Below are 24,580 nucleotides of genomic sequence, written 5' to 3'. Positions count from 1 at the left end.
TGTGACTTCTCCAGGCTCAGGATGCGAGCTGTCCATGGCTCTACCATTCTGAGATCTGCAGGGCAGTGGCCCCCTTTTCACAGCTCCACTAGGTAGTGCCCCACTGGAGACTGTGTCTAGCCTCCAACCTCATATTTCTCCTCCACACTGCCCTAATAGAGTTTCTATATTGGAGGCTCTGCCCCTGTGGCAGGCTGTGGCCTGGGCACTCAGGCTTTCTGATACATTTTCTGAAATCTAGAGGGAAGCTTCCAAGCCTCCTTAACTCTTGCATTCCATGTGCCCACATGTGCCCACAGACTTAACACCATGTGGAAGCTGCCAAGGCTTATGGTGGCTTGCACTCTCCAAAATGGCAGCTGGAGCTGTACCTGGAGCCCCTTGAGCAAAGGCTGAAACCAGAGCAGTGGGGATGCAAGAAGTAGCCTCCTGGGATGCTGCAGGGCAGCAGGGCCCTGGGCCTGGCTCATGAAACCACTCTCTCCTACTAGACTTCTGAGCCTGTGATGGGAGGGGCTGCCTCAAGATCTGTGAAATGCCTTTGAGTCCTTTTTCTACTTGTCTTGGATATTAACGGTTGGCTCTTTTAGTCGTGCTAACCTCTCCAGCGAGTGGTTGCTCCACAGCCTGCTTGGATTCTTCCCCTGAAAACAGACTTTTCTTTTCTACTAACCAGATAGGCTGCAAATTTTCCAAACTTCTGTGCTCTGCTTCCCTTTTAATTATAACTTTCAACTTTAAGTAAAACTTCTGTGCTCTGCTTCCCTTTTAATTATAACTTTCAACTTTAAGTAATTTCTTTGTTCCTGCGTTGGAATGTCAGCTGTTAGAAGTGGCCAGGCCAAATCTTAAACACTTTGCTGCTTAGAAATTTCTTCCATCAGATACTCTAAGTCGTCACTCTGAAGATCAAACTTCCACAGATCACAGAGTATGAACACAGTGTAGCCGACTTCTTTGCGAAGGCATAATAAGGGTGACCTTTGCTTCGGTTCCCAATAAGTTCCTCATTTACATCTGAAACCTGGTAAGCCTGGATTTTACTGCCCATACCAGTAGCAACATTTTGGTCACAACTATTTAACCAATGTATAAGAAGGTCCAAACTTTGCCTCATCTTCGTCTTCTTCTGAGCCCTCCAAAGTCTTCCAACCTCTGCCTGTCACCCAGCTCCAAAGCCACTTCCACATTTTCAGATATCTTTATAACAATACCTCACTCCTTGGTACCAATTTTCTGTATTAGGCTATTTTTCCATTGCTATAAGGAAATACCTGAGGCTTGGTAATTTATAAAGAAGAGAGGTTATTTCACATGTACCCCAAAACCTAAAATGCAATAAAAAAAAAAGAAAAAAAAAGAAGGGAGATTTGATTGGCTTACGGTTCTGCAGGCTGTACAAGTATGGCACCAACATCTGCTCAGCTTCTGGTGAGGGCCTCAGGAAGCTTACAGTCATGGAAGAAGGCAAAGTGGGAGCAGGCATGTCATATGGTGAGAACAGGAGCAACAGGAGGATAGAGGTGCCACATACTTTTGAACAACCAGCTTTTGTGAGAACTCACTCACTAGCAAGTGAGAAATCATTCACTAGAGGACAGCACCAAGACATTCATGAGGGATCTGCCCCTATGGCCCAAATACCTCCCACCAGACCCCACCTCTAACACTGGGGGTCCCATTTCAATATGAGATTTGGAGAGGACAAAAATCCAAACTATATTACTAGGTGTCCTGGACTCAGAGGGAAGATTCAACTAAACTCTTGGCATAGAGTGTCTTTGAATCATTCGTCATGGGTAGTAGGCATTTACATTCATGTTGCTTCCCGTGGGCATTTTTACTTATAAGTAGGACTGAAGATTAAAAGAGGGATGGTATGGGATGAAGATACGGGATTGGACTGACAATGTTTGGCACGTAGTAAACTCCCAATACACTTTAATAAATTAATGACATGTAGAGACAGGAATAAGGAAATAACTGAACTTATGGTAATGTAATAATAATTGGTGTAAAAAACCTATAAAACAAAACAAACAGGCTTTGTGTGAGCAACATGGCTGTTTATGAACTTGGGTGCAGGTGGGCTAAGGCCGAAAAGGGCGTTAGCAAAGGGCAGTGGGATAGGAGTTGGTTATATAGGTTTGGGATGGGCAGTGGAAAGTTACAGAGTAAGATCAGTTACAGTGGCGGGGGTAAGGGCAAGGAGTATACATTACCATAAGTTCAGTTACAATGGCGGGTGGGGTAAGGTGTAAGAGTAGTTAAGATGGCAGGGTGGGGTGAGGAGTATTCACATTATCATAATAACAGATAAGATGGCAGGGTGGGGTGAGGGGAAGCTCTGCTGAGTGATCAGGGATAGTGGGGAATGCCCGTGGTGGGTGGGGGGTGATTAGCCAAGGCAGGCAGGACTTCAGACTTTCTGGGTTAGGGCTTGCACATGGAGGCCTAACATATATATAAATATAAATATATATATATATATACATATATATATATATATATAAAACATATATGTATAAACATATTTATATATATATATAACATATATATGTTTTTATATATATATATAAAACATATATAAATATATATTTATATATGGATAGATAGATGAGTTGGGATCACTCAGTATTTGTTGCTTCATTAACTGCTTTGAGGAAAACTTTTATTTCTGTTTATAAAAATTATGATTTTTCATTGGGAGAAAATAACCTGTTGAAAATAAAATCAGATGCTAAACAAAGTGAGAATTGTATGACTGAAAGCTACTTAGGGGGCTTGCCAAGGGATAGAAGGTTTTGGGGAGGAGTGATATAGTTTAGATGTCCCCTCCAAATTTCATGTTGAGATCTAATCCCCAGTGTTGGAGGTGGGGCCTAGTAGAAGGTGTCATAGGGATTGATCCCTCATGATGTGTGACACCTCCCTTGTTGAGATGTCATCCCTAGTATTGGAGCTGGGGCCTGGTACAAGGGTCATGGGGGTTGATCCCTCATGGCTTGATTCTGTCCTTGTGATAGTGATCTGGTTGTTAAAAGTGTGTGATACCTCACTTTGTTCTCTCTTGCTCCTGCTCTGGCAATGTGATGTACCTGCTCTCCCTTTGCCTTCTTCCATGAGTAAAGGTCCCTGAGGCCTCCCCAGAAGCCAGGCATATACCAGTGCCATGCTTCCTGTACAGCCTGTGGAGCTATGAGCCGATTAAAACTCTTTTCTTTATAAATTACACATTCTCATGTATTTCTTTATAGCAATGCAAGAATGACCTAATACAGGAGGGATGAAGAAGGTGAATAATACAGGAGGGATGAAGGAGGTGAACAGTTGTCATTGTATAAATCAAACCTTTCTGGAATTTTCTATAACCTGGTAGCATTCTTGTTATATTCATATCTATCCTAGGATCTTCAACTGCTACAGCTAGGAGTCCAGTTTCTACGCAAACTGAATAGAAAGCTATACAACTTAGTGTGTGAATGAATAATCAGTGTAAAAAAGGTTGAGATATAGAAACACACACAGAGAATGACTGTCAAATAAATTACTTTGACCTGTTTTTTTTTACCCACAAAACAATATACTATGAACAGTTTCTGAAGCAATGACTACATGAGCACCAAATTTGTAATCAGTTCATAATTCTTTTCTTTTTTTTTGAGACTGAGTCCTGCTCTGTCACTTAGACTGGAGTGCAATGGCACGGTCTCAGCTCACTGCAACCTCCGACTCCTGGGTTTAAGTGATTCTCTTGCCTCAGCTTCCCAACTAGCTGGGATTACAGGCTACTGCCACCACACTCGGCTAATTTTTGTTTTTAGTAGAGACGGGGTTTCACCATGTTGGCCAGGCTGGTCTCAAACTCCTGACCTCAAGTCATCCGCCCGCCTTGGCCTCCCAGAGTGCTGGGATTACAGGCTTGAGCCACCATACCCAGCCTCACAATTATTTTCTTTTCAACATTTTATTCAATAGTTTCTATATGCAAAACACTATAGAAATGCAAATTTATACAAATTAAAGGATCCTCTATCTCCTACCAATGTGCACACATTGAATTATTACTAAATACATCTTTTTAATGTGCTATTTCGATACGGTAAAGAACGTGATTCTAAGTCAATAAATATATTTCTACACTCTCATTTTGTGAATCTCTTCATAGATTTTTTTCTGTTTTATATACTTTATAACTATAGCAGATTACCAATAAGTCCTTTTTACTGCTAAACAACTATCAAACAATATAAAAATTTGTATGTAGAAGCTGAAAATATTGTTTTTTCCTTCTGCCCCAGAAAGACAGTTGGTCTCCCACTCCATAATGCAAAGATAATTTCTGTTAATTTGTTATTGCCTATTCTCCAGATTTTATCTCTGTGTGTAATATACTAACATATTTAATCACACAAACATAGCTATATGCTCATTGTGATGATTAATTTTATGTGTCAACTTGACTAGGCCACAGGGTGCCCAGATGTTTGGTCAAACATTATTCTGGACCTTTCTTTGAGAGTGTTTCTGGACACCCTCCTTAATGTAGGTAGAGTTCATCCAATCAGTTGAAGGCCTTATAAGAACAAAAAGACTACCTCTTTCATGAGTATGAAGAAACTCCTTCTGCTTGACTGCCTTTGCGCAGGGATTTTTTTTTTCTGCCTTGTTCCAGGGATGCAAGGATGGCTCCACAGATGCAAATCTATCATTGCTGTATATCATATCAACAGAATGAAGGAGAAAAGCCAGAAGCCATATGATCATTTCAATTGCTGCTGAAAAAGCATTTGATAAAATTCAACATCCCTTCTTGATAAAAATCCTCAGAAAACTGGGTATAACAGGAACATACCTCAATAATCCTACTTGGTCATGATGAATGATCTTTTTAAATATATTGTTGAATTCAGTTTGCTAGTATTTTGTTGAGGATTTTTGTATCAATGTTCATCAGGGATATTGGGCTGTAGTCTTTTTTTTTTTTGATATGTCCTTCTCTGGTTTTGGTATCAGGGTAATACTGGCCTCATAGAATGAGTTTGGAAGTATTCCATCCTCTTCTGTTTTAGGAATAGTTTCTGTATGACTGTTATTAATTCTTCTTTAAATGTTTGGTAAAATTCAGCAGTAAAGCTTTAAGGTCCCAGGGTTTTCTTTGCTGAGAGACTTTTTACTGTGGCTTTTAGCTTGTTACTTGTTACTGGTCTTTTCAGGTTTTAGATTTCTTCATGGTTCAATCTTGGTAGGTTGTATGTGTCTAGGTATTTATCTATTCTTCTAGGTTTTCTAATTTATTAGCATATAGTTGCTCATAGTAGCCTCTAATAATGCTTTGAATTTTTGCACTATCATTTGTAATGTCTCATTTTTCATTTCTGATTTTATTTGGGTCTTCTCTCTTTTTTCTTAATCTGGCTCAAGGTCTATCAATTTTGTTTATCTTTAAAAAAACAACCTTTTGTTCATTGACACTTTGTATTGTTTTCTTCATTTCAATTTCATTTGTTTCTGATGTGATCTTCATTATATCTCTGTTTTTTTTTTTTTTTTTTTTTTTTACCTGAGACAGGGTCTCTGTCACCCAGGCTGGAGTGCAGTGGCATGATCTCAGCTCACTGCAACCTCTGCCTCCCAGGCTCAAGTGATCCTCCTACCTCAGTCTCCTGATTATCTGGGACTGCAGGCCTGTGCCACCATGCCCAGCTAAGTTTTGTATTTTTTTGTAGGGACAGGGTTTCGCCATGTTGCCCAGGTTGGTCTCAAACTTCTGAGCTCAGGCAATCCTCCCAACTCGGCCTCCCACAGTTTTGAGATTACAGTCGCGAGCCACCAGACCTGGCCTAGTATTTCCTTTTTTCTACTAATTTTAAGTTTGTTTTGCTCTTGACTTTTTTGTTCTTTAAAGTACATCATTAGGTTGTTTATTTGACGTTTTTCTACTTTTTTGATGTAGGCACTTATAACTATAAGCTTTCCTCTTAGTACTGCTTTTGTTGTATTCCATATGTTTTGGTATGCTGTGTTTTCATTATCATCTGTTTTTCAGTTTCCTTTATTTTTTTATTTTTTTTTTTTTGAGACAGAGTTTCACTCTTGTTACCCAGGCTGGAGTGCAATGGCGTAATCTCGGCTCACCGCAACCTCCGCCTTCAGGCAATTCTCCTGCCTCAGCCTCCTGAGTAGCTGGGATTACAGGCACGCGCCATGGTGCCCAGCTAATTTTTTGTATTTTCAGTAGAGACGGGGTTCCACCATGTTGACCAGGATGGTCTTGATCTCTTGACCTCGTGATCCACCCGCCTCGGCCTCCCAAAGTGCTGGGATTACAGGCATGAGCCACCGCGCTCGGCCTCAGTTTCCTTCTTAATTTCTTCATTGACACACTGATCATTTGGGAATATATCGTTTAATTTTCACGTATTTGTAGTTTCCAAATTTTCTCTTGCTATTGATTTCTAGTTTTATTCCATTGTGATCAGAGAAGATACTTGATATTATTTGAATTATTTTTAATGTTTTAAGACTTGTTTTGTGGCCTAATGTATGGTCTTTGCTTGAGAATGATTCATGTGCTAAGGAGAAGAATGCATTTTAAGAATGTACATTTTAAGAATGTTCATTGGATGAAGTGTTCTGTAAATATCAATTAGGTCAATTTAGTCTGTAGTGCAGATTAAGTCCAGTGTTTCTTTGTTGATTTTCTGTCTAGGTGATCTGTTCAACGCTGAAAGAGGAGATTTGAAGTCTCCAGCTATTGTTGTATTGAGGTGTATTTATTCCTTTAGCTCTAGTAATGTTTCCTTTATATATCTGAGTACTCCAGTGTTGGGTGCATATATATTTACAGTTGTTGTATCCTCTTGCTAAATTGAATTAAATATCATTGTATAATGACCATCTTTGTCTCTTTTTATAGTTTTCATATTGAAATCTATTTTGTCGGATATAAGTATTGCTACTCTTGCTCTTGTTTGGTTTCTATTGGCATAGAATATCTTTTTCCATCCCTTTATTTTCATCCTGTATGTGTCTTTATAGGTGAAGTGTGTTTCTTGCTGACAGCGATCCTTGAGTCTTGTTTTTAAATCTATTCAGCCATTCTATGTATTTGATTGAAGAGTTTAATGCATTGACATTCAATGTTATTATTGATAAGTAAGAACTTACTTCTGCAATTTTGTTATTTGTTTTCTGGTTATTTTGTGGTCTTTTCTTCCTTCTTTCCTTCCTTCCTGTCTTCCTTTTAGTGAAGATGATCTTTCTTGGTGTTATGTTTTAATTTCTTGCCTTTTATTTTTTGTTTATCCATTGTATGACTTTTGATTTGCAATTACCATGAAGCTTTCAAAGAAAATCTTGAAACCTGTTATTTTATGCTTGTGTTTGCAGTAGGTGCTTGTTTGTGCCCATCTTTCTTGAGAAGGCTTTCCAGGTATTTGAAGAGCCTTGAATGTTGTGATCTAAGTTTTTGGTCACTGCAGTCATATCTGCATTGGGAGTCACCTGAAGCCAAGTAATGCTGTAGTTCTTGCAGACTCTTAGAAGTACTGCTTTGGGGTTCTTGAATAAGATCCAGAATATTTCTCTAGATTACCAGGCAGAGACTATTGTTTTCTTCCTTTACTTTCTCCTAAACAAATAGAGTCTCTGTCTGTGCTGAGTCCATGGAGCTGGTAGAGAAATAACACAAGCATTCTGGTGGTCTCCACCACTGGGTCTGTGCTGGGTCAAATCTGAAGCCAGCATAGCACTGGGTCTCACCCAAACCACTACCTGGCTATTGCCTGTGTTCGCTCAATTTCCTAAGGCTCTACAATCAGCAGACAGTGAAACCAGCTAGGTGTATGTCCTTCCCTTCATAGCAGGGAGTTCCCCTGGTCCTGGGCAGGTCCAGAGATGCCATCCAGGAGCCAGAGCTTGGAGTCAGAAACCTTAGAAATCTATGTGGTGTTCCATTCTATGATGGCTGAACTGGCACCCAAGCAACAAGACAAAATTCATTCCACTCTTCACTTCACTTTCCACAGGCAGAGGAGTCTCTCCCCATGGCCACCACCACCACAGACCCACAGGTGCTATTGCCAGGCTACCACCAATGTTCAGTTAAGGCCCAAGGGCTCATCTGTCAGCTTGTGCTGCATGCTGCCAGGCTTGGAACTTAGCCTTCAGGTCAGTGAGCTCCTGTTTGGCCCAGGGCAGGTCCAGAAATGCCATCCAAGCCAAGGCCAGGAAATCTGAGACCTCAAGAGCCTATGTGGTACTCTGCCCCACTGTGGAAGAGCTGGTACCTAAGCTGCAAGGCAAAGTCCCCTTTACTTTTCCTTCTGCTTTTCTCAAAGAGGAGTCTCTCCTCGTAGCCACTACAGCAGGGAATGTGCTGGGTCACACCTGATGTCAGCACATCTCAAGAGTCTCACCCAAGGCCCCCAGTGTGTACTACCTGGCTACTGTTGCTGATTATTCAGGGCCCAAGGGCTCTTTAGTCAGCAGGTGATGAATCTTTCCTGGACTGAGTCCTTTTCTTCAAGGCAGAAAGCTCCCTTCTGGCCCAGGGTGTGTCCAGAAATGTTCAGGAACTAGGGACCTAGGGACTGGAATGGGTGCCACAGTACTCTGCCCAGTGTCCTTTCTTGTAGCTGAGCTGGTATCCAAGTTTCAAGACAAAGTCCCCTGTACTCTTTTCTCTCCTTTCCTCAAGCAGAAAGGATTTTCTTTCAGAGCTGAGAGCTGCATGGCCTGGGGTTGGAGGGGTGGCACAAGCACTCCCTTGGGTACCCTGGCTAGTGTCTCACTGGGTCACAAGTCCCCCAAGTCTGTTGGCTCTGAGCCCAGGTCTAGATTGCCTTTTATGTTTCTTTAGGACCCCCAAGCACTTCAGCCCACAGTGGCAAGGCTTGCCGAAATTCACGATCTGACTGATGAGGTGGGAGATTCCCTTCTGGCTAGGGCTGGTCTAAATGTTGCCTCCATGAGCATTGACTGAATTCTGCCCAATGCTGCTTTCTGCTCTGACAGGGTAGCACTGGGTTCCAATGCAAAGTCCCACAATCACTGTGCTTTCCCTCCCCCAGGAATACCAATTCTCCAGGCTTCACAGCTGCTGCCAGGGGATGGGGGAGGGGGTGGCATCAGCAATGAAGACTGTCTTTCTTACCGTCTTCAGTACCTCTTTCAGTGATATGTTAAAACCAGGTAATGTGATCAATCACCTGATTTTTGGTTCTTATGAAGGTGCTTTCTTGTGTAGATAGTTGTCAAATTTGGTGTTCCCAGAGGGAGGACAATTGGTGGAGGCTTCTATTTAGCCATCTTGCTCTGCCTCCTACCCAATATCATATTTTAAACACCTTCATTAGACTATAGCTTACAAATCTCACACATTTTAAGGGTATTTAGATTATTTTTACCAAATGTAAAGAGTTGTACAACCATCACCATAATCGGGTTTTTATAAGTTTTTATCATCCCCAAGAATCCCATTATGCTTGAATGTAGTTAATCCCTGCACACACACCCAACCCTATGCAGTCACAGATATATTTTCTGTCTATGCATTTGCCTATTTGGGACATTTTATGTAAATGGAATCAATTAATATTTGGTATTTTGTGTCTAGCATCTTTTACTTATAATAATGTGTTCAAGGTTCCTTCATAATGTAACATGGGTCAGAATTCCATTCCAACTAATAGTTTAAAAATATCTTATTGCATAGACTGACCACATTTTGTTTATTTATTCACCTATTGATGAACACTCTGGTTATTTCTACCTTTTGCTATTATGAATAATGATTCTACATATATTTGTTTACACATTTTTATGTAGAGATTTATCTCGGGTAGGGAAGTAATTACTGTGCCATATGGTAACTCCCTATTTTTCCATTTGAAGAACTGCTAAACTATTTTCATGATTCTGACAGTGATGAGTATAGGCTTAGTCAGGTTTTTTATTTTATTTTATTTTTTTAGACTGAGGTAATGGGTTCTGAGAAAAAATACCAGAATCGAAGTGCCCTTCTTGTCACTTCATATCTGGTAGTATGTGATGCCCATCTGACTCACTGGTGATATTAATCTTAATCACTTGGTTAAGGCATTGCCAAGTTTCTCCAATGTACAGCAACTGTTTTCGTTTGCCTATTTTATTCTTTAGAAGTAAGTTACTGAGTCTCTCCTGCCATCAGGTGATGGGAGGTGGAATTAAGCTTCACCTCATAGAGGGAGGGTATCTACATGTACTATTTGGAATTATTTGATAAAGACAGTTTGCCCCCTCACACCTATTTCTTTATTAATTTACACATTTACTTCTATAAGTATAGATATATATATATTTATTAATAGGTTGAGTTATTTACTGGATGGGTTTATTCCAAAAGAAAATCCAGCATTATGATTTCTGTGATGCAGTATAAGTATTTTGACTTAAGAGTCAGGAACCCACAAAAGAGTTCCCTATTACCATCATAATGTTTCAGTACTATCATATCACCTAACTGTAGTATATTAGACAGGGTTTGTAGATAATACATTTAACCAGACAAATATGAGACATTATTGTTTCAGATTATTGAATTGCATACTTGGAAATCCCTTCAGAAAGAAATAAAAACAGATAAGATAGAGGTTATTTGAAGTGATCATGAAAAATTATTGTTATCATTCAGTAAACCTATTCACATAATCCCTTTCAGTGAAGCCAAAGTATGGAATGCAGGGGAAAATGTGTGCTTCATTTGAAAGTACAATGTCTATTAGCACAACCTTCATGTTATCAGACTCTGACACTATGAAAGCTATCTTACAACTTTAACTTTTAGACAATGACAGCATTGGAATATAATCCTTGGCTGTACACAAGCAGATGAATTCTGCCTTGGAAAACAAAAACACTGTCTCCATTTGAATGTTCATTTCAATACCCTTGATCTATAAGGCATCAAAAACGTGGTTGTTGACTTTGGCAAGGTTCATTTCAGTAGGGGGTGGGGGAACAAAGAAAGTACCATTAGAGTGGAGTGACAACTGAGTTGGGGGGAGATTTAGAGGAATATGAGTTGAGAATGAATAATTTTTGTAGAACTTTGGTTACAAGGAAGAGAATATATACAAAGAGGACAGCAACTAGAGATACAGAGAGAGGTCCAGGGCATTAAATTATGTGTTACAATCATCAATTGTAAGAGACTTTATCAGGTTGAAATATTAATAGGAATGAACTATCTTTTGTTAGATCTGACATCTGAATTTGCTGCACCACCCTTTCCACACTTTAATTGCTTGATCCATTCTGGAGAAGCCTAAAACTTAACCAAAGAGATGGTGTAGTTTGACCTTAATGCCTGTTATGTGTAAGAATGTATGTATATATGGATGGAAGGATGAAAGCATGATATGTCAAATATGTGCTGGTAATTCATGGATTTTTATCTTGGGTCAGTAGGAAAGCAAGATTTACTTGGTTATGGTGTAATGTGCAGCTGAGGGTCACACAGTCTGCAAAAGGACATATAGGATACCACTGTCTAATTTTCCACTTAGTAGCAGGATGACCCTTAGCCAGGTTACTTAACCTCCCCATACATTGTTTCTTCAGCTACAAAACAGTGTAGCAGTTGTGTCCTCTACCCCCAGAAAATACATAAGATGAAAAAGTACCAGCATTCAGGAAATGTGAGTCCCATGGCTCTCTGATCTGAGGTCAGGAGTTCTGCCCTTCTATGGGACTTGTAACTATTCATGTGGCTCTGCAATTTGTCCCTTTTCATCAAAAATAGCTTTTGTATAAGTTTTAATTTGCATTTCATTAGTGACTGTATTTTCAAATATTTCTTGGGCATATGTATTGCTTTTTACATGTATTCTCTGTGTATATCTGTATTATTTATCTATTCTTACATAACAAATTTCCCCACAATTTCACTGCTTGTAACAACAAAGATACATTAATTCACACCATTTATTTGGGTCAGGAATCATGGCATGGAAAAGATTCTAGCTCAGGGTCTCTCACAAGGCTGCAATCAAGGTCTAGGTAGGGGCTGATGGCATCTCAAGGCTCAACTGAGGGAGATTCAATTCCAAGCTCATTTATATGGCTGTTGGCAGGCCTCAGGGCTTGACTGCTTCTTAGCCAGGGTCATAGATTACTTGCCATGTGGGTAGCTCATGACATGGCAGCTGGCTCTCCTTAGTGCAAGAATAAGAATGTACCCAACAAGCAAGACACAGCCTCTTAGTCATTTAATGTCAAAAATGACATCCATCTCCTCTTCTCATGTATTCTATCTACTAGTAGCAAGTCATTAACTCCAGCCCAAAGATGGAACAGATTGCACAAGGAAGTGACTATCTGGAGGTGACAATCACTGGGGAAGTCTTAGAGGCTGCCTACCAATGTCATCATTAGACCTTCTCTCCGTACTGGTTACTGAGAATGCTTCATATATTATGAGCATCAGCCCCATATGCTTTGCAAGTGTTTGCTATAGCCTACACAGACAACTTTAATGATTTCTCTTATCATATACAATGTTATAAATTTTTCAATATAATTTAAAATATAGCTCGTTATATAAATAAATTAAGGAGTACGCTGGGCAGCTTTACATGTGAGTGCTCAGGGAGATTAGAGAACTCAGATTCCTGGTAGCTTCAGGGCACAACAGGAAAAGCTTTAGTGAAATTCCAGAATCTTGGTCTGCAGTCCAATGCTCTACCCCCAAGCTATTCCCCCTCCTGAAATTCCAGAATCTATTATTGAGCAGACATTAATAAAGCAGTTTCTCTTTTATTGAACCTCTCCTAGTCTCCTATAGCCTGATCTAAAGTATATTTAATAATAGATTACTTAACTAAATGATAAGATTAAAGGAGATACAGCTTATAGTACTTCTTTCTTGTATTAGTTTTGTCAACACTGACTTCCTACCTTCATGTTATCTGTCCCAGAGGAAACATCTCTCTTCCTGACTGAGTCCCTGTGTGCTTCCCATTTTAAAAGCCAGTCAATTCACATGGTCCCCATTCCCAGGATTCTTGGCCCCAAGCTGCATATTTCATTTCAACCCTCATCACTAAGAGGGTTTGTTGCGTGAGTGCCCATGGGAGACTGTAAAATGACCAGTCCCTAAGCCCTCATAGCCCATCATCTACATAAGAGGTCACAGGGTATATGCAGTGTTTCTCAACTTTCTTTCACCATCTTCTTGATGGAGGCCATTTTAGACATGTTTTCTCTTATATACCCTTTCTGCCCAGAACATGAAATTTTAATACCACAGATGAAATGTTAACTGTTTATATATTATGGTCCTTTGTAATACCATAAACCATTGTAATGTCTACTATCTCTGTACCCTCAAGAACCAATTTTCAACCCATTAGTAGTAATATCACCTGTCTTAGGAATGTGTAAAAATACCATCATAGAGACAAAAGTTTGAACCCCATTCCTGCCCCTCACTTCATGTATGATAGTGGAATCTTTTTTCAGCCTTTGTCAGTCTGCCATTGGTCATCTGTAAAAGGGGACTCACAGTGTCTGCCTTAGGAAACTTTTCTGTCGGGTAAGTTAGAAATTTGTATAGAGTAGATGGCACCTAGTAGGACTTCAGCAGATGGTCATCCTTGCCCAGCTTTCTCCTCTCTCCCAAAGCAGTGATGACAGTTACCTAAACCAAACAATATGACTGACATAGACCACCTGGAAATGGAGCAGGAAGTAGAACATACTCACACTTACATTATGAATAAAGCTTTGGAGACTTTCTCTGTTGCAGGACTTTGCTGAGGGATATGGGGAGAGGGAAGAATATTGTCAAACCATTTCTTCAATTTTGCATTATTTTCTGTTCCCTTATTTGATCTTCCAGATTGATATTGGAAAAGCCATTTCCTGTTGAGTCCAAAATGAAGAGAGTGAAAATAAAGAGAAGGCAGGAATCACAAGCCCTTGACCTTTATACCAAACACATTACCACCTACAGGACCCTGCACCCAGATTTCATCTGCACAATCAGCTTCTTCAAAGAGAGAGAGGCTGTTGAATTAGTACCCATGAGGGCACAATACTAGAAATGTGTAAAACTATATGTTTTTAAGTCCTTGAAAGTCATCATCTATAAAGGAGACTTTGGGGTATGCTTTGGGGATGTTAAGAGGTAGAATCTCATTTCCGCTTCTTACTAGAAGAGTCTGAAAAAATTGATTTTTCATCAGTGAGTTTGATTTTGTCATCTTCAAAATGAGAAAAGTGATGCCTTCCTCATAGAGTCATTGTGAGAAAATTATGCAAAAATGTAATTGTGCATGTTTATCTATAAATATATGATATGTCATAAAAAAAAGGTGCCCTTTTGCACTTTTTTCTCTTAAAATAGTGTTTCTGAGATATCTGTAAATAAGACAACTTTGAGGCTGTTTTGATATTTTTAGCCATGCTGCTGTGACCATTCTTAACACAAGACTCTGCAATTCAGAGCTAAGAGCACAGTAGCTGATGGGGACTTCACTTGATTTTCTCAAAAATGTTGCCAAGTATCTCCACAAAGAAGCTGCGCACAATTTTTCCTCTTCTAGAAGGGTAATGGAGTTTTCATGACCCCACATTGTCCATATAAAGAGGGTTCTGCATAAACAAAAAATCACCAATTGAGCTTTATTTTTAAAATTTAGTTTTATTTCAGAATATTTCATGAGTTATAAAGTGGGATCATTATATTTGTATTTAGAAATGTACATGTGAAATATGCTGCCATGGTTAGAATGTTTGTCCCCTCCAAAATTTGATTGCCATTGTTAGAAAATTTGATTGCCATTGTGACTTTTTTAGGAGATGGTGTTACTGATGTGAGGTTCTTGGTTCTCAGTGTAACAGGAATTAACAGGAGGCCAGGCAAACTTTTCCCAGGCAAGGTTTATTAAGACTTATGCCCAGAAACATTGGGCATAAGGGAGATAGCACAGGAAAAAGAGTCCTCCAGCTGGCTTCCTAAGGGGAGTTTCTCCGGGTTTTTTATTGGGTAGGGTAAAGAGATTGACATCAGGAACCTCCACCTCCTGGGGTGATTTATTCCTTCCTGTTATGGTGTCTGCATGCTTGGTCCTGGTTGAAGTCTTGGTACATGTTCAGTGGGTTCAAGATAGTGATGTTGCTCACTACTGCTGGCCCAAGAAGGGCATATAGTGGCTATTCTGGGGTCCCCATGGCCCAGAAAGGGCATATAGTGGCTATTCTGTGCATGTGGATATTAGGATCAACTGCCTTGGGGAAGATTTATGGTTGGAGTGTCTTCTTTAAGGTCCTGTTATCAGCAGGTATGGTGCCTTGAGTACAATTTATAGTGTAAGGTCTGGATGGCCTAGGGCCCTTCTGGCCACAGGGCACCCCATCAGCTTGCAGTAGAGGTCCTTGGTGGAACACAGGGGACCTCAGGCTGTGGACGTGCTGATGTAGGTGCCCTTGGCTAGGCTGAAGATGGGCAGGTGTGGGCTGAAGCTGCTACCTATCGCCAGTGCCCTTGCTGTACCCATCAGTGCCTGGTCAACCAGCAGCAGTAACACAAGGTCCTGAGGGCCACTCATGCACAGTGCATTGCCAGTGCAGAGCTGTGTACAACACTGTCATCTTCTTGGCTCCAGGCTGCATCCCCATGCTCTAGGGACAGCATGTGCAGTGAGCTCAGGACAATGCATGTAGTGGGAACCCAGCAAGTCTGGAAAACAAAAATGCATTTGTGAGGGTGAGGACTATAAACCAAAAATAAAATTTAAATGCCCCCCATGCAACCATCTTAATGGATTTCCTGCTCTGCCAGGGAGGGCACTCTAAAATTTAATCTGAAGGACTAGTTCAGGCCATAACAGGAAGTGGTGGTTGGACATGCCTCATCGTACCCCTCCAGCATTAATATCAACAGAAACCTTAGGTCTGATATGAAACATTTACAGTCTATTCTCTCTAAAACCTGCTACTTGGAGGCTTCATCTGTATGATAAAAGCTAGGTCTCCGTAACTCCTTATCATAACCCAGACATTCTTTTCTATAGATAATAACTCTTTCAACCTATTGCCAATCAGAATATGTTTAAATCTACCTATAACATGGAAGCCACCATCCCCACCCCCTCAACCCCTACTTTGAGTTGCCCCACCCTTCAGATTGAACCATTGCAAATCTAACATGTATTGATTAATGTATTATGTCTCCCTAAAATGTATAAAAGAAAGCTGTACCCCAACCACTTTGGGCACATGTCATCAGGACCTCCTGGGACTGTGTCACAGGCACATCCTTAACCTTTGTGGGAATTCACTGAGGGTGGTGGCAAAAATATTAAGGGAAAAATAGTAGAGAAAGTTATAGAATATAGTCTCAAACCCTTTTGGAAGGCCTAAGGGTTTCTATATAGTTTCAGTAGAAGTTTCAGCTGAAGGCAGCCTAAATCCCCCTTACATTTAGTTAATAAGTAAAGCAAATAGCTGGGGTATGTGGGGGAGTTTACCTAACTAACTTGTTTACTCATGTGGTCTTAAAACTAACCTTTGATCTGGGTGGCCCTCTCAGGGGGAGGCTGACCAGATGTTAGATATTATCTACTAATGGTGTTTGCTTTTGGCATTGGAAACTGTCATTTCATCTTTCACACTAGTGGTGTTGACTCAAACCTTTGTCAATTAAACTTTACTAAATAAATGCGAGTCTCACTGGCTAGGGAGGGCCAGCGGTTACAACTGTTTACAGCACGCTCCAGGGAGTCTGTCAACAGCCACAGACCCTCAGCCGAACTGGCAAAGCATAATATCTGTGTGTACTTTATTCATCCCTTGCTGAGTCAGGGTCTGCAGGACAGACATCTGCAGGTGGTGACCCCAACAAACCTTGGCAAAATAAACTTTCTAATTTGATTGAGACTTGTATCAGATACTTTTTGGTTTAAAGAGGCAAGTCCCATCCCTACTACTCTGTCTCAGTGGGACTGTCAATGAAAAAAAGTCAAACTTGGTACAATATTTGAAGAGATTTATTCTGAGCCAAGTATGAGTGACCAATGGCCTATGATACAGCCACACAATATTCTGGGAAAATGTACCCAAATGGTCAGGCTACGGCTTGGGTTTTTGTTTTTGTTTTTGTTTTTTGAGACAGAGTCTTCTTGCTCTGTTGCCCAGGCTGGAGGGTAGCAACATGATCTCAGCTCACTGCACCCTCCATCTCCTGGGTTCAAGTGATTCTCCTGTCTCAACCTCCTGAGTAGCTGGGACTACAGGTGCATGCTACTACACCTGGCTAATTTTTGTATTTTTAGTAGAGACTAAGTTTTGCCATGTTGCTGGGCTGGTCTCGAACTCATGACCTCAGGTGATCCACCTGCCTCAGCCTCCCATACAGCTTGATTTTATACATTTTAGGGAGACATAAGTTATCAATCAATACTTATAAAATGTACATTGGTTTGGTCAGGAAAGGCAGGAAACTGAAAGCCGGGGAGGGGGCTTCCACATCAGAAGTGGTTTTAAAGATTTTCTGATTGGCAATTGGTTGAAAGAGTTATCTAAAGACCTGGAATCAATATGAATGTCTGGGTTAGGACAAGGAGTTGTGGAGACCAAGGTTTTATCATGCAGATGCAGCCTCCAAGGAGAGGCTTCAGAGCTCTTGTCAGACCTAAAAAGGTGCCAGACTCTTAGTTAATTCTCTCCTGGATCAGAGGAAAGACCTGGAAAGGAAAGAGAATTCTTTACAGAATGTAGATTTTCCCCAGAAGAGACAGCTTTGCAGGGGCATTTCAAAATATGTCAAGGAAATATGTTTTGGGATAAAATGCTTTGATTTCTTTCAGGGCCTGCTATCTTGTGATGCTATACTAGGGTCAGTCTGGAATTTGGTGTCTTATTGCTACAAAAAGTCTTGTTTGTCAGTCTTAAGATCTCTTTTAATGTTAATGCTGGTTAGTTGAGCCTGAATTCCAAAGACAGAAGAATATAATAAGGCATGTCTGACCACCCATTCCCACCATGGCCTGAACTAGATTTTCAGATTTACTTTGGAATGCCTTTGGCCAAGAGGGGAAGCCTATCAGTCCATTGGGGGTCTTAGAATTTTACTTGTGGTTTTTAGGACTTTGAGAAGTGTTTGGTCTGTGAAGGCTCTACCGTCATGAATGGACTGTCATTGTTACAGAAGGTGGTTCATTATTGCAGGAGTGAATCTGTTATAAAAGGGTGCATTCACCTCCCTTTTGCCTCTTGCCTTCTGCCCTGTGATGACACACCAAGAAGGCCCTCACCAGATGCTGGTCCCTCAATCTTTGATTTCTCATCCTTCAGAACTGTGAGCCAATAAAATTCTGTTAATTATAAATTACCCAGTCTCAGGTATTGTCTCATAGCAGCAAAACGAGAGTAAGACAGAAAATTGGTGTCGAGAAACCTGGCTGTCACTATAAAAAATATCTGAAAATGTAAATGCAGCTTTGGAAGTGGATAATAGGCGGAGGCTGGAAAATTTTGGAGGATCAGGCTAAAATAGCCTAGATTTCCATAAATGGAGCAATGCAGGTGAGGGCTCAAAGAAGAGAACTGTAGGGAAAGTCTGAAACTTCTTAGAGATAACGTAAGTGGTAATTGCTGGGTGAGGTGTCAGAGCCCCAGCATCAGAAAGTGGTCTACTAGCAGGTTGGTAAGAATTACCGACAACAGTATAGGTTTGAAAAAGGAAAGTTTTATTAGAAAGAAAGAAAGTTGCAGAAGAATGCAGTGTTTACGGACCTTAAAGTGGGAGCTTAAATTTTATTTGGACCATATTAGCCATGTAGGTCATGATAAGCGATTACATTTGTAGACATTTTGGTGCCTTAATGTCAGCAAGTGTTGCACAATGAGTTTTGGCATGCATGCATTCCAGAGATGTATAGAAATTCTAGTTACTTAGAATAGTTTTGAAAGAGACCTGGAACCTTTAGGCACCAGGGAAGCTTAATTACTTCTAAATTCCTCAGATAAGGAACTTTGCCTCAGGAGGGCCTGTTTGATGGTCACCAGGTGTTCTTGGCTTACTTTATTACACGTCTAAATTCCTCAGATAAGGAGTTCTTGTCTCCAGGGCCTACTCGATGGCCACCTGGTGATTTTGCTCTCCTAATTTTCCCCCTGACAAATATTTTGGTAAGATCTTTGACTCTTTAGTAACGATCAGAATGTTGGTAGAAATATGGATAGTAAAGGCCATTCTGATGAGGTCACACATAGAAATGAGGAACAAAGTATTATAAACTGGAGGAAAGGCCAGCTGTCTTCATTATAAAGTGGCAAAGAACTTGGCTGAATCGTTTCTGTGCCCACACAAGGGCTTTGTGGAAGGCATAGTTGAAGAGCAATGAGCTAAGAAATCCAGCGAAAGAAACATCTAAATAAAAAAGCATTCAATATGTTGTGTGTCTTCCTTCAACTGCATATGGTAAAATGCTACAGAAAAAATGATTTAAAGATGGAATTTGTAATTAAAAGGGAGCCAGGCACAGTAGCTCGTGCCTATAATACCAACACTTTGGGAGGTCAAGGCAGGTGGGTCACTGGAGACTTGTTGCAGAGGTGGAGTAAAAGCAGAGAGCCCTCACTAGGGCAATTCCCAGAGGAAACCCAGCTTCGATGCAGAAGTTCTGTTGGGCATTGCCTTAGTCAGGGCTCTCTCCAGTCAGAACTGTTGGGTCAGAGCCACTGCAGAGAGTCCCCACTCAAACAATGCCTAGTAGAATTTTGGGAGTGGACTGCCCAAGAGACCCTAGAACTGTAGGGCTACTAGTGTGCAACACCAGCCTAAGAGAGCTGCAGGCATGAGACGCCAACCTATGAGAACTGCTTTATGGGCTAAGCCCAAAAAAGCCATAGGAGCAGGACTGCCTAAGGCCTTGGGGGCCCAATTTCACCTGAGTGTGTCCAGGAGGTAAGACATGATGTCAAGGAAGCTTATTCTGGAGCATTAAAATTTAATGTTGTTCACCCTGTTGAATTTTGGACTTACTTAGGATGGGACCCTCTTCTCTTGTCTATTTCTCCTTTTTGGAAAGGGAGCGTCTATCCATTGCCTGTCCCACCATTATATTTTAAAACACATAACTTGTTTGGATTTCATAGTCTCACAGCTGGAGAGGAATTTGCTTCAGAATGAATCATGCCTTCAGTTATTTGAGTCAGATAAGACTCTGGACTTAGGCCTTTTGAGTTGGTGTTGGAACAAGTGAAGATTTATGAGGCTATTGGGATGGAATGAATGTATTTTGTATGTGAAAAGGACATGAGTATTGAGGGGCCATTGATGAGATGCTATGGTTTAAATGTTTGTCCCCACCAAAACTCGTGTTGAAATTTGATCGCCATTATTACGGTATAAGTTGAGTATAACTTATTCAAAATGCTTGGGATTAGAAGTGTTTTAGCTTTCAGATTTTTAAATATTTGCATTATACTTACCAGTTGAGCATCCCAAATCAAGAAATTCAAAATCTGAAATGCTCCAGTGAGTATTTCTGCAGGTTATATTTGCATTCAAATGCTTCTGATATTGGAACATTTCAGATGTCAGATTTTTGGATTTGAGATGCTCAACCTATATTAAGACGTGGGGTCATTAAGAAGTGATTAATTAGCTAGGCATGGTGCTGTGTGCCTGTAGTCCCTTCTGCTTGGGAGGCTAAGAGAGAATCACTTGAGATTTGAGAATACAGCGAACTATCCTCCAATTTGAGGATACAGTGAACTATGATTGCAGCCTGGGTGAGAGAGTGAGGCCCTGTCTCTTAAAATTAAAAAAAAAAAAAAAAAAAGGAGAGTCGCCGCTGCCAGCTCGCGTACAGTGATCTCTCGCCGCTCCGCCGCCCTACTCCTCCGCCGGTCGCAATGGAAGAAGAAATTGCTGCGCTCGTCATCGACAATGGTTCCGGCATGTGCAAAGCTGACTTTGCTGGGGACGATGCCCCCCGAGCCGTGTTTCCCTCTATTGTCGGGTGCCCTCGGCACCAGGGCGTGATGGTCGACATGGGTCAGAAGGACTCCTACGTGGGCGACGAGGCCGAGAGCAAGCACGACATCCTGACCCTGAAGTACCCCATCGAGCACGGCATCGTCACCAATTGGGATGACATGGAGAAAATCTGGCACCACACTTTCTACAACGAGCTGCGTGTGGCCCCGGAGGAGCACCCCGTGCTGCTGACCGAGGCCCCCCTGAACCCCAAGGCCAACAGAGAGAAGATGACTCAGATCATGTTTGAGACCTTCAACACCCTGGCCACGTACGTGGCTATCGAGGCCGTGCTGTCCCTCTACGCCTCTGGGCGCACCACTGGCATCATCATGGACTCTGGAGACGGGCTCACCCACACGGTGCCCATTTACGAGGGCTATGCCCTTCCCCACACTATCCTGCGTCTGGACCTGGCTGGCCAGGACCTGACCGATTACCTCTTGAAGATCCTCACCGAGCGCAGCTACAGCTTCACCACCACGGCTGAGCGGGAGATCGTGTGCGACATCAAGGAGAAGCTGTGCTATGTTGCCCTGGACTTCGAGCAGGAGATGGCCACCGCCGCATCCTCCTCTTCTCTGGAGAAGAGCTATGAGCTGCCCGACAGCCAGGTCATCACCATTGGTAATGAGCGGTTCCGGTGTCCGGAGGCGCTGTTCCAGCCTTCCTTTCTCGGCATGGAATCTTGTGGCATCCACGAGACCACCTTCAACTCCATCATGAAGTGTGACGTGGACATCCGTAAAGACCTGTACGCCAACACTGTGCTCTCTGGCAGCACCACCATGTACCCAGGCATCGCCAACAGGGTGCAGAAGGAGATCACTGCCCTGGCACCCAGCACCATGAAGATCAAGATCATCGCACCCCCCAGAGCGTAAGTACTCCGTGTGGATTGGCGGCTCCATCCTGGCCTCACTGTCCACCTTCCAGCAGATGTGGATCAGCAAGCAGGAGTATGACGAGTCAGGCCCCTCCATCATCCACTGCAAATGCTTCTAAACGGACTGCGAGCAGATGCGTAGCATTTGCTGCATGGGTTAATTCGGAAGTATAAATTTGCCCCTGGCAAATGCATACACCTCATGCTAGTCTCATGAAACTGGAATAAGCCTTCGAAAAGAAATTGTCCTTGAAGCTTGTATCTGATATCAGCACTGGATTGTAGAATTTGTTGCTGATTTTGACCTTGTATTCAAGTTAACTGTTCCCCTTGTTATTTGTTTGATACCCTGTACATATCTTTGATTTCAACCTTTAGTACATGTGGCTTGGTCACTTCGTGGCTGAGGTTAAAACGTGCTTGTGGGCAGACAAGTCTGGCTTGGTGAGTCTGCGTGGCCAGCAGTCTCCTATCTGTGCAGGGTATTCATGTGTCAGGGCTGAGGTTTCTGGGATTGCTCTAGAGGCTGGCAAGGGCTGCCAGTTTGTTAGGGTTGGAAAGTCCAAGCCATAGGACCCGGTTTCCTTTCTTAGCTGATGTTTTCCTGCCAGAGCACCATGGGCTGTTACTTGCCTTGAGTTGGAAGCAGTTTGCATTTACACCTGTAAATGTATTCATCCTTTTAATTTATGTAAGGTTTTTTTTGTACGCAACTCTCAATTCTTTAAAGAGATGACAACAAATTTTGGTTTTCTACTGTTATGTGAGAACATTAGGCCCCAACAACATGTCATTGTGTAAGGAAAAATAAAAGTGCTGCCGTTAAAAAAAAAAAAAAAGAGAGGTGATTTTTAAAGAGTTAGGCCCTGACTCATTTAAAAAAAAGGTGGCGGGGGGGCTCTGCCTTCATGTAGATTAATGCCATTATCACGGGGGTATGTTTGTTATTATACAAAGGCAGGTTTGGCCCCCTTTCACTCTCTCGCCCTCTTGCCTTCCACCATGTGATGACACAGCAAGAAAGCTCTCACAAGATGCTGGCATCTTGATCTTGAACTCCCTGGCCCCCAAAACTGTGACCCAGTGCATTTCTGTTTATTATAAATTACCTAGTCTCAGGTATTTTGTTACAGCAGTGCAAACGAACTAAGGCATATGCCATTCATAAAGAAACAAGATAGGGAAAAGTGAAAAGTAATCTAAAATTCCAACAGAAGTATATCACATTAGCAAATATTAAGAATGTTGTGAAATACATTATTTGCACAGATCTAGTAAAACATGCACTTTCATCTTGTATTTTGTTGGAACACATTTGTATAACAGATTTTAAAGTTTAATCAAGTTAGCTTTTAATGTTCATGCTCTTTGACAAAGCAATGTTTCTATGGCAACTTATCATCCAGATACAGCCTGAAGAGGCCATAGCCATCATCACTTATGTGTCCCAGCTGTTTCAGACTGAGCATTTTCCTAGCTGGCTTGTTGCCATCAGCCCCCCTGACCCTGCTTCATCCATTCTTCCATCCAAACAGGGAAATCTGTCTCATAGCTGGATCCACCTCAAGCATTGATGTGGAGCCATGCTCATGTTCTTCTGTCTCTTGGTTCAAACTAGAAAATCTACTGTGGCAAGATGCTACAAAACATGTACTCCTCACCACAATAGACCATCCATGGACATACTTCAAGCACTGATACGGAAAAGTGCTCAGGTCTCTACTCCTGGAGGGACCTGTAGACATCTAATCTCATCCCTGCCTGGAAGAAGTCTCCCGCCTGTCTCCTGTCTTTGTCTTCAAAGGCACAGGCAGGTGAGGGGCTTTGGCTTCTGCTTTTTGCCCTGCCATAAACCACCATTCAGACAAATGGAAGGGGCACAAAGGCTGGCTTCCTCCTGCAGAAAGGGTAAACACAGGGAGAACAGAGATCAACCTCACAGTACCAAGTATCCTGATAAATTTGCTAAAGGGTTAAGATGTTTTTATTGATGTCATATCTAAGAAAGGTTTACTTATTTAGTCACAAGGATTTACTCCTGTCTTTTCTTGTAGAAGTTTATGCATTTGGATTTTATAGTTAGGTCTCAGATTCAGTTTGTGTTGATTTTTTATATGTTGTGTTATATGGATTACAGTTTATTTGTATGTATATGGATATCTACTTATTACAGAACCATTTGTTTAAAAGACTATTTTTTTTCTCCACTGAATAGTCTTTAAATCTGTCAAAAATCAGTTGTCCATTTGTGCATGGGTTTATTTCTGGATTCCTCATTCTGTCCTTTTGATCTACTTTTCCCCTCAATGCCAATAGCACACTGTCTTGATTACTGTAGGTTTATAACAAGTTTTGAAATTAGGTAGTGTTTGTCCTATACTTTTGCTCCTTTTTACAGTTGTTTTTCACAGTTTAGGTGCTTTGTATTTGTATATGATTTTAATACCCACTTGCCAGTTTCTTTGAAAAATGTGTAGATTATTTATTGGGATTGCACTGAATCTGTATATTAGTTTGTGGGGAATAAACATCTTAACAATACTGAGTCTTCTGACTCATGAACACAGTATGCCCCCTACTTCTTTGGGTCTTCCTTAATTCTCTCAGCAATGTTTTGTAGTATTCAATTTACAAATGTTCCACATCTATGAACAGGTAATTCA

At 41.3% G+C, this 24,580-nt stretch overlaps 1 long non-coding RNA gene and 1 pseudogene across 3 annotated transcripts in view; both read left to right on the top strand.

Moving 5' to 3' along the window:
- The window catches only part of LOC105706441 (uncharacterized), a 120,532-nt gene that overhangs the window by 15,489 nt on the left and 80,463 nt on the right, over positions 1–24,580 (top strand). The window lies entirely within an intron of this gene.
- Positions 20,908–22,259, top strand: LOC105706437 (actin, cytoplasmic 2-like; annotated as a pseudogene).

Source organism: Aotus nancymaae, unplaced genomic scaffold, assembly GCF_030222135.1.
Source record: "Aotus nancymaae isolate 86718 unplaced genomic scaffold, 86718_ANA_hifiasm-v0.15.2.pri h1tg000004l, whole genome shotgun sequence".
Lineage (NCBI taxonomy): Eukaryota > Metazoa > Chordata > Mammalia > Primates > Aotidae > Aotus > Aotus nancymaae.
This window is presented reverse-complemented; position numbering and strand designations above follow the sequence as displayed.